The sequence below is a fragment of the Plectropomus leopardus genome, unplaced genomic scaffold, assembly GCF_008729295.1.
Source record: "Plectropomus leopardus isolate mb unplaced genomic scaffold, YSFRI_Pleo_2.0 unplaced_scaffold3300, whole genome shotgun sequence".
Classification (NCBI taxonomy): domain Eukaryota; kingdom Metazoa; phylum Chordata; class Actinopteri; order Perciformes; family Serranidae; genus Plectropomus; species Plectropomus leopardus.
In genome coordinates, this window is record NW_024636025.1 from 6651 (window position 1) to 18369 (window position 11719).

Sequence of the window (11719 nt, forward strand, 5' to 3'; positions counted from 1 at the left end):
TGTTTTTTTGCTTTATCTTATCATTATGAAGGAAATGGCTATTGTGTAACGTAACAACTATAGAATAACTTGCAGCATACCAGTCTCGCATTTTCAGATCTATCTCCACAGGGGAAAAAAACTCAGACTTGTTTTTGTATCATTAAACCAATCACAATCGTCTAACCCGAGATGCAGCAAAGCAATGCTCTTGGAAAATAGTTTCAAATAGTGACCCAAAAAATTGCAAGAAATTAGTACAAAGGACAAGACAATTAATCAAAATTTGCAAAAAAATCGAACAAATACATATATATAATAACATAGCACCCCCCAAACAAGCAACAACAAAAAAAATGGAGAAAAAACCCTAAAAACAAACAAACAAGGAAATGCCCTGAGAGAAACTGCTTAAAAATGTAACAATTTTGTAAAATAATTTTTAAAATAGTTATGATGATTATAAATCTATAGTTATCTCGACATTTCTTTCTTACCTTTTTTAAAAACAGTTTCTAAATCTACAAATTTCTTGCAATTTCCGGTACATTTCTTGCCAAATTGCTCAGGGTTCAAAGGTTTACTTGTATTAACTTTATATATTTATATATATTTACTTAATACTTGTGAAAGGCGTCTGAATGCAGCATTAGAAAAATGAGGCCGATCCAGGTTTTTGTCTCGTTTGTAGTGTTTGTCTTTTGTCTTTTAGTTGAACATCTGGGTAGTTGTTACAATAATGCCAATTTAAAATGCTATAAAAGTTGTCTGTTTCCACTTTAAAGAAAATCTGTGACTAAGTAACATTTAAAGGAAATATGATGTCATTATTTCTATTACTGAACTGCTCACTGAATGAAGGCGGTACTTAAATCCTCCAAATACACAAGTCAATGAGGAAAACTGTTACTAGCTAGCTAACACATTCGGGTGAGGAAAACACTCAAAGAAACAAAGATTTGGGGAAATAGGCTTGTTTGTTATTTTGCCCAGTGTGAAGGATTGATTTTAATTTAATCTCTGCGCATTCTTTTCAGAAATAGGCCAGAAAACAATGAAAAATAGCCACCTTAGCTCCATCAAAGTGAAAACAGCACCTTCTGATAACCCCACATATGTCTTATGTAAAGGGAGTATATCCCTGCTGCAAAAAACTGCTTCATCAGCTTAAGATCGTTAAATTGGTTGGCCAGTTGTTGTTTTTTTTACCAGTTTAAGGTCAATTTTTCCAGCATGTCAGACCATCAAAGACCAGCAAGAACTGGATCAGAGCCATCGAAGACCATCTTCGACGAGCTAAAATCAACTAAAACCAGCTGCCAGCAAAAGCTGATTATTTTTTCAGCAGGAATGGTTCATGAAGATTCAGAAAAGCTGTGGTATTAAAATTTTTCACTAGTGACTGCTTTGTGGCAGGGTTAGAGCTTGGTCTCAAAAGTCTTCCAATTAAATCGAATTTGAGGTTGTGAAATTTACCACATACGATAAAAATCAAAACGTACAGACCACACGATACACACTGCCTTTCCCCCAAACAAAGGTGGCAGTGATCTCGTGACGCCATGTTTTTAGCCGTAATTTGCGAGCCATATCTTGGCTACCCATTTCTGTCTACTTTGTGCTGAGTTGACAAATCCCCATATGAAGTATCTATACCAAATACAAAAAGATGACACTTTGTATCAATTTGCCAGGGTAAGATGACTAACGAGTGTATTTCCCCAAAATCTTTAAGAATGAAAAACACGAGTTTGCTCACTGGGATGATACAGGTATTTTAAATGGCTGGAAACTTGGTGTAAAAAGCCATGAGCGAACTTCAGCCATCGTAGGTTCCCTTCTTTTCCTGCAGTCACTGAGGCACTACTTCCTTCAAAGAAGCCAGGGCTGAATGGATGCGGACATGAAGCCTGTTCTCAAAGTCGTAGCCTGTAAAATCCTCCTAAAACATGAGATTAGAGATAAGATAAATAGATAGGTAGTTAGGTAAGTAAGGTAAGATAAGGCAGGTAGGTAGGTAGGTAGGGTAAGTCAGTAGTAAAGATGAGCACCTAAACCTGGTACTAAATAGGCCCAGGGGCCAAATTCTTGATAGGCATGATTGAAGGTAAGGTAAGGAAATTTATTAGGATCCCCATTTGTTAGAGCATCGCTGCAGCTATTCTTTGTGGGGTCTACAAGTAGGTTAAGGTAGGTAAGTAAGGTAAGGCAGGAAGATTAGGTAGGTGGGTAGGTAGGGAGGTAGGTAAGGTAAGTTTAGGTAAAGCAGGTATTGTTTGATTTAGTTTATTAGGATTCCCAGGGGAGGTGGTAGCAGTGTGACATATCGTGTCTTTCATGATAATACCAGTATAATCTTTATGTGAATACCCCTAATAGGAAGGTCAGGTAGGTAGGAAGGTTAGGAAGGTAGGAAGGGCAGGTAGGTGGATGTAATGCATCACTTTACGTTACCTGTGAAATAAAAAATAATTCTAATGTTGCTGATTACACTGAAAATATTTTACCTTTGCTTGAAGCAGCAATGATCTTCCTTTTCCCAGAGTCTGGATTGCAATACAAAAAAGACAAGAGTTACAACTAAGCATGTGGTCACATCAACACAATCCAAATAAAAAACTGTGAATACGTAAAAATGCAAATGCTGCAACAGACTTACCTCCTGTTTTGCAAGGAGTATACATCCGAGCTCATAGACGGCGTACGGCTGAACGTACGAGTTGATCTGCCGACCGTACTCATCTCTAGCAGCCAGCTGGAATGACTGGATCACAGAAGAAAATGGACAGGAGAGCAGGCTGAGTGACATTCAAAGTGTGCATTGACTGAAAATAGATGTTTGGATGTAGACTTGATACCTGAACAGCATCCCTCGTGTTTCCATGACATTTGTGAACGGCACCAAGGAGGAGGTGTTTCAGGCCTCTGCACGAAGCCTCATCTAAACTCTGCAACACTGAACAGACATCAAGACCAAAGATGAAATTCTCAGAAATCTGGCTGCAGACAACTTAAGTTGTGATGAGTCACAAAGGAGACAGTCACCCTGATTCATTATCTGCAGTTTAGATGACGAGCAGTTTGGTAGCGCTTTCCACAGATACAGCACTTCAATGACACCGAGGATGCATAGCTCTCTGGTGGGCGAGATCTTTCTCAGTCTCTCAGCCTGCAGACGGGAATCAGACAGAGAAGGAAAACTTTTGTAACACACTTGTGATGACTTTTGAAAGAGAGAGAAAATGGCAAAAAATCTGCAGCTAAACTCACCCTTTTGACCGCAAACTGCTCTATCTGATTGTTTTTTCTCTTGAACAGCTTCTGCACATCTTTGAAAACTCCACTCGCTCCATCCAGGTCACCCGCAGCCCCCTGACACACTGGGAAAAAAACAAAACGCAAGAAACACTTTACAGAGAACAGAGTAGACAGTTCTCTGCAGACAACGCATCTTCAGACAACACTTCGTATCCTACGAATTAGCACCCCACTGATGACATTATGTCCTTAGCTTTAGGTTAAGCAATTAGCATGAAGTTACAGAAGTTAGGTTTGAAGGAAGAAGCATGAGGACTAGGGCCGGGGGGGTGTACAAACAGTGCATGAAAACAGCCTGCAGCAGAGTGAGCAAATGTTAGTGTGTGACAGACTTACCTCCGGTCAGGTAGGCATAGTAGCACCGACCAACGCGACTCATTCTTCAGCCTTTCAAACGACCTGTATGCATCTTCAAAATTCATCTCTATCATGCTACACCAACCTGAAAGAAAAAAGAGCTAAATTAATCTTTCTCTGTGATGCACGCAAAGTGCTGGTATGTCAACCCGATGAGCAAACACGTACCGATCTCATAGAGACACACATGCTGGATCTCTCTTTGGTCTGATGCAAGCTCTAATGCATCATGGAAACAGGCCAAAGCACTGTTGATATGGCACTGAGGACAGAGGAGAGAGCACACACACCAACAGGTAACAGTAGTTCTGTTAGACACACTACATGCAATGTGTTGAATGGCAGAGTTAGATAAACAGATGGTGGATCAGATGTTGGTGAGTTAATGAACCGTCTGACATGATTTCTTATTACATTTGCTTGGACAGAGACTTTAGTGGTGTGTCTCAAATTGAATACTTTCGCTAGTACTTTCCCATCTACTACACTGTGTATATCAGCGACACTCAACTTGCTTTGCTTGGAGGCCACTTTTGCAAAATGACAAGACGAGAATTTCAGGACATTTCTATGGTTTTAGGATGTTTGTAGGATTTTAAAATATTTCTAAGATTTCAGGACCTTTCTCGGACTTTAGGATTCTAAGACATTTTGAGGATTTTAGAGCATTTCTAAGATTTATGGCATTTGTAGGATTTTAGGACATTTAAAGAATTTGGGGAAGTTTCAAGGATTTTAGGGTGTTTTTTTTAGGACTAGGACCTCTGTGGGGGGGTGTGGGGGATCCTCCAGGGACATGTTTTATGCACTCTGACACCTTATGGAGACTAAAAGGACAAAAATAACTCCCAGTGCCCAGTGTTTGTGTGTTTGTTGTTATTGTAAATTAGAAAAATGGTTGGGGGGGGGGGCAGATTTTGTCCATGGGCCTTATGCTGAGTATCACTGTTGTACATTGTGTATTTACATGCAGAGTGACAGGCTAGTTTTGTCTCAAGACAAGCACGGCCATTGCGAAATGACAATCACAAGATCTTGCAACATTTCTTCCTCTGGCAACCTGGTAGAGGATGTGCTGAATGTATGCGACTCATAGCGCCCTTCATTTTTATCATACTTGTGCTCAAGCACTCAAAATATAGCAGGCATACGTGCCAAAGTATTTAATTTGAGACACAGCATGCGTCTTAGATTCTACAGTAAAAACTAAAAGGTTTGTCTAGTTTATATTTTGCACACCGAATGTCTTTATTCAGCATTAAAACACAAATAAACCTCTTACACACTGTAAAAATTTGGTTTATGTGTCACGGATTGCCTGCTGTACGTACCTCTAACCTGTGAACTCGTCCTTTAAAGAACATGAAGAGCGAGGAGTTGGGGTAAACCACGGACTTCCTCTGCAGAATAGCTTTGGCTTCCAGCAGCCCCTCATGCGTATCAGAGCCATCCAGAGCAAAGAAAGGCAGCACCACCGTGTGGTACCACAGGAGGGCCAACCTGAGCGACACACGACAGCAGCATCACTTCAGTCATTCTGCAAGTGCACGTCCCACTGAGTGCACTTATCGAGTAAGTATGCCAAATCTAGATACTTTACAAATCAAGATTTTACACACAAAACATATAAAGAGCTTATCCTAGAGGAAAGAAAAAGTCAAAATGAGATGTCTTCCTTGTCCAGAACATGTCTGATGGACAGAACTGGGTGAGATGTAACATTAGTTAGAGATTTTGACCATTTTTTTTCAAATTTCTTTATCCATTCCTGTTATAATAAATAAAAAATAAAAACAAATACCCAATGAAAGTATAAAGGTAACAATAAAGGATTACAAAATAAGACACGTTTGAGATGAAGAGTGTACTAGAATTTAAAGGCTTTTTTGTACAGTACAGATACGTTTTAAGAAGTGCTTTCACAGATGTCACTGCCTCCGCTGAGAGGCATAGACTGCACAAGCCTGGACACTTCTACTTTTGAGCCAAGACAGTGGAAAAGCTACAAAAAACCCTGCCTGAGGATCTGTCTAAACAGACCTTCATGCTCCTTATATATTGTCATTACCGGCGGCGTTTCAGCCTATCAGCGAATCATGCAGACGTGACAGGTCCATCCAGATGGCTGTCACGCCCCCCCCCTCTCTAATGCCGTCTCTCTCTGTAAAAATAAGATACTCACGTAGCTAGTGGTGCCTTCATGTCCTTGCTCTCACTCGCATACATGAGGGAGGACAGGCCCTGGAGACGGTCACCGGGAAAACCCAGCAGGTTGATGATCTTGAGCAGGTGCGGGGGGACCATGGAGATGCACAGGTGAAAGAGGCCGTAGCCGAAGCTGACGGAGCCCTTGAGGCGGTCCAGGGCCTCAGCCGTCACGCAGTTCTCCACCGGAGCATTGTGGTTGGCGTTGTCCGTCGAGAGGGACTCCTGGTGGACAGAGGACCTCCGCTGACAGGCCTCCTGCAGCTGGCTGATGTCACTGTGGCACTTGTTGTACATTTTCCACGCCTTGCGTAGAATCCAGCCGCCTTTGATATACGCTGTTAGTGGAAACAAGACACTTTTGCTGAGGATTTCCATGAAGATACTCAACTCGAAGCACACGGTTGGATTGATTTCCATGAAATTTGTTACAGATGTTCATGTTCCCCTCAGGATGAAATGTAGTGATAACTTCAGAGATCAGGGACACTCAGCTTGCTTTGCTTAGGGACCCCTTTGCAGAATGACAGGAGGCCAGGGGCCAGCTCGACAGCCCCATATACAGCTGTAGGATTTTAGGATATTTCTAGGATTTTAGGAAATTTCTAAGACTTTAGGATGTTTCTGGGATTTTAGGATATTTTTCGGATTTTTTTAAATTTCTAGGATTTGAGGACGTTTCATTTGGATTTTAAACATGTCAAGGATTTTTGGATGTTTCTAGGATTTTAGGAATGTCCTAAAGTCCCCGAAACATCCTAAAATCCTAGAAATAATCGAAAATCCTAGATATGTCCACAAATCCTAGAAACTGTCCTAAAATCCCAGAAACCTAGAAACGTCCTAAAATCCTAGAAACGTCCTAAAATCCTAAAAATGTCCTTAAGTCCTGGAAATTTCCTAAAATCCCACAAATGCATCCCTGCCTTAGGTCACACCACAACAGGAATGTTTCAGTGCTTTGCTTGGCTCATTTTGAGGGCTTGCAGATTTTGTCATTTTTTCTTGAGGGTACATGGTTTAATTTTTTTTTTTCTGTTTTAATGTTGTTAACTGTTGTTATTTCCTGCTTTGTTGTGCTGTATCCAACAGACAAATTTAATACTCTTAGAAGTCCAGTTATGGACGTCATGGATCAAAGATTTCATCCTCACATTGTATCGATATTTTCACAACTCAGACTCAATAGACAAGCCTCTTTTATTTTTAGCTTCTCAAACACGCTGCGGCCCGTCGGCTGGAATTCAGGGCGCGATCCCCCTGGACAGCTGCCTGGTGGAGATCTGCACCGCACTGAGCACACTTTTCCAGTTAGTATGACAACTTTAATTACTGTACAAATTAAGATTTCACATAAAAAAAACATACGAAGAGCTCATAAAATATGATGTGAGGATTTCCTGCTTTTCATTTTATTAATTTTGCCCCTGAATAAAATCAGTCTGATATTTCTTTTGAGTTGCCAAATGTATTTTTATAATGAATCTATGGTCTACATGCAGTCAGACTCTCACTGCCATGTTGATATCACGCCTTGAGTACTGGTTACAGATTGGGTTACCTGAAAGTTCCTGCTTGACGAAGGAGAGCACGGCGAGGTACACCTGACAGTCAGCCACAATAATCTGCCTCTGTAGGCGGTCCACCACCACAACGCCTGACCTTTGGGAGTCCATCTGTAACACACACACACACACACACACACACACATACATTCAACATGCATTAACACACATAACCCGGAGGCTGGCAGCCAGAGTCTCCTGAGTGACCCAGAGCTATGAGGCAGCTCCCACACTGCTCAGCTCAGTCAGTTGTTGATTGATTACATTTCACAGAAGCACTAATTAAATCTGTGAGTGGGTTTGGCATGATGTCACTGCTGCCTGCAGTAAATATCATAAAGAAGCAATATATAAGGCCTGAGATTTCAGTTTTAAAAAGTAATATTACAGACGCAGGAAGACAGCGAGTAGGCTACTCACCCATTCTGTCAGTGTTTACGTCGTCTTACGTCTTCGGTCTGATCTTGACTGCATAGCTAATATCTACGCTGTTTTTTTACATGACGTAACAGAGGTGCATATTTAGTGGATTCAGTATGAACAGAGGGCGCTGACTTCACGAAATAGACGAGAGTTCTCTGTCGGGACACGGTGTCATAATGTTCACACAGCAGGGCCTGCTGAGTCAAGAGGGACACCTAGTGGTAAAATTCGGTACACAGATCTAGTTCGGTATTTAGTTTAATATCAAACTGGTTTGACATTTTTTTCACCTGCCTAAACCCAATCCCTGGGCCATGCAACAGTCCATATTCTGTCTTTTGTTTAAATGGCACTCACACTTTTTTTAATCTTGTTTCTGATTGTCTCGATGACTCCGGCGCTGTCGCTCTCACACAGCTTCTCGGTGGTCCTCAGGTCGTCACAGGCCGTCTGCATCTTCTCCTCCTCAAACGTCATCATGGCGTTCTGCAAAGCAATAAAAAAAAATTGGAATATATCTTTAAAAAGCAGTAATGTTTTACTTCATACTCCAATATCATATTGTTTCGTTTCACAGAGCAGATGTGCGCTTGAGTCGACATACAAACAGAAACATCTTGTAATAAAGATGGTAGGAGTGTTATGTAATCGTCTTCAAAAGGACAAGGGTTCTCTCTGCACAACAATGGTGATGGCGCCTCACTTTCCTGTCCTCTGCTTGGTTCCTTTGCTGTTGCGTTTTCTCTCTGCAGGCTGCAGACTGGAGAGAAATAAGCTGCAGCAGCCAATCAGATCGCCTCACCCAGCCCATTATCATCCCAAAGTTGTCAAATACTGCCACTTTTGCTGTGTTTTCTGCATATGATCTGACGCCCGACAACAGTTTGCTTTGTAATTACACATCACATGACGGCCAGATGGCACCTGCCGGAGGAGCCTGATTCGTGGAAAGGCGGCATCACTTCAGAGCGCAGCCGCGTCCTCATGATACGCTGTGGACTGCATCAGGTTGAAATGCTGCCTGTAACGATGTAATATAAGGAGTGAGAGGGTCCCTCTACAGCTGTGGGTGGGGGGGGGGGGGGGGGGGGGGGGGGGTTTGGATAGATCCAACAAACGGCAAACTTTCATGTAAGGTTTGTTGGACCATCCATGGCAGCATGAGCTTTTGTTGGCATCCTGGCATTGGTAATTGTGTGCCTTAGTTGCCTAAACATAACCATGTGCAAAAAAAAAAACACGTGGAAGAACAGCCTGCAGTTCAAGCAACAGCCCAGAGTCAGCTCAGTACCACTGGATGACACACATCGCATCATTCTGCAGTTTTGATCTGATCTGATGAGCAGGGAAACCTGTGAGCTTATAAGACAGAGGGAAGTTTAGCACTTCACACTCTTTTACACACACCACCCATACTGTCATAATACAAAGCTGGTTGATAAATGGTGAAGTATCCCTTTAAGTGTCCCTGTACATGCACCAATGCCCCTCATGTTGGTCACATGTCACTGCCCCCACTGCCCTCAGGGCCATTTAGCATCTGGGGACAGAGGATGACATCATCCCTGGCTTCATGGTGAGTGTGTGTGTGTGTGTGTGTGTGTGTGTGTGTGTGTGTGTAACAGTAATGTAATGTGTTTCTGTATGGGAGTGTTGCTGTTCTTGAGAGGAAGATGCATCCATTATGTTAATGGATGGAAAAGCAGAGGGAAGGAAGCCAGTGGTGACAATGATAGACACCAGTTTAACAGACTGGGTTATTCCAGGTGATACTGGGTCAGGAGTCAAGGCGTGTATTGGTAAGAGTTGGTGATATACATATCACGATACAAGGGTTATCATTTAATATATTGCAATAGCTAGGTTATGCTACTACGAGCAAGGTGATAAATTGCATTTTTTTAAAATCTAATTTTAGAGAAACAGTGTTAGGATAACATCACTTTGTGCATAAAATCTGATCTGCATTTGTATTAATGACAGTCCCTGGTAAGTTACACACTGGTATGTTGTCACGCTGGAGTAGAAGAGTGCAATCGAGAGTGCTATTAAGCCGTCAGGAGTTTAAACACAACACACTGTCACAAATCCTTGCACATAAACTATTATTTAAAAATCTGAACAGTTTTTTGAAAACTGATAAAATGTAATACAAGGTTGTAAAAAAACATAACACTGCAAGATACAAGTATATCAATACTTTCTTACACCCCTGACACTGGGTGCTGTCTTTATGAACTGCCTTATGACTCTAAATCTGTTCGTCCAATTACCAGAAAAAAAATCTACGAACCACAGATATCTTATATGTTATAATGTAGCAGATTCACTAAAACTTCGACAACGCTGTGGTTAGCTTGGTTAGAAAAAGATCAAAAATTATGGCTTGAAAAAAAAAAAAAAAACATGTTCAGTGGCAAAAGCATTGCTGGAAAGGTTCCAACAAGTCACTAGGAAACACCTCCGTTTGGTGGCACAAACTCTACTGGAAACGCAGCGACAGCTCACGAAAAACACACCACAGATGGTGGACAAATGCTGCTGAAAATACATGATGGGTTGCTAAAAGACATCCTAATTTTCTGGCACAAACGCAGCTGAAAACAGTGTTTGTAATAAAAAAAACTCAGGTTTATGGGGCACAATCCCAGCTGGAAAAGCAGATATATCTTAATAAAAAAAACAACAGCTTTTGGTGGAACTATCCTGCTGGAAAAACAGCGAAGGAACGCTGAAAAACACCCATGTTTGGTGCCTAAAAAAGCCGCTGAAATCATAACAATGACTCGCTAAAAAACGACCAGTTCTGTTGTTTGTTGGTCTTAAACATTGGTCCACCGCTTGGCGTGTGTCACTTCCCCTTCAGCTTCCGATGACAAAGTTCGCTTGAATGCGTCACTTTAGAAATGCTGACAAGATATGAAACATGCAAAGGTTGTGTATTCGTGGTATGCAGAAATGTACAATGCCAACATTTCATCTGACGACTGGTCTTCTCTGCTGTTAATTATTTTTATGAAAATTATATTAATTGCTGTTTTGCTCTTTGTTCACATTTTGCATGACGTTTGATCACCACCTAAGAGGAAACTCACCAGGAAACTGACGAAGCTGGCCCCGAAGCTCATCAGTGGGCTCTGAGTCCTAAACAGAGAACAGGAAGGAGAAAGAAAAAAAAAACAGGAAAGTTGAATATTTTGTGGAATACTGCTATAGCAAGATTTTCTTCACCACTGTCCTCCTGCTGTGGCACACCTCTGTCTCAGTCGGCACCCAGAAAACTTACGAGAATGAATCATGTGCATTTTCTGAAAGGAGCCGTGGATGGTAATTCTCCCAGCAGGCTCACACTGAGCATGCTCAGGAGCAGGTGCAGCTGTCATGACTGCTGTCAGGAGTCTGTTCGTGTGATGCCATCTCGCACTATTCGCTATCAAAAAACATATTTAAGAGGGAAACAGGTACAGGGCGACACCCTGATCCCCTGGTCCACTGCTGGTAATAGATCCCTGGCTCGTTTTTATGATAAGAATATCATCTCTCTACTAGAAACATCAAATCAGATGTGCCCTAAACAGTGATACTTAACTTACTGCCTGCAGGCCACATCTGGCCCCTGAGCAAAAAACCCCAACTTTTCATTTTCTAATTCTCAATAAAAACAAAGTGATTCACACTGGAAATTGTTTTAGTGCTTTTAGTTTACATAAAGTATCAGAGTGCACAAAACAGTGTCAAAAAAGTGCCAGTGGAGGATCCCCGACACCCCCGACAGAGGTCCTATAGCTAAGACCCTAATGTCTTAAAATTAGGGCTGGGCCCTACAACTTTTCCTCGATTGAAACATGAGACGTAGTCGATAGAATGTCAAC

At 41.7% G+C, this 11719-nt stretch overlaps 1 pseudogene; it reads right to left on the reverse strand.

The window, feature by feature from the left end:
• Nucleotides 1-589: 589 nt before the first annotated feature.
• On the reverse strand, nt 590-10999 carry LOC121938781 (annotated as a pseudogene).
• Between the last annotated feature and the right edge of the window lie 720 nt (nt 11000-11719).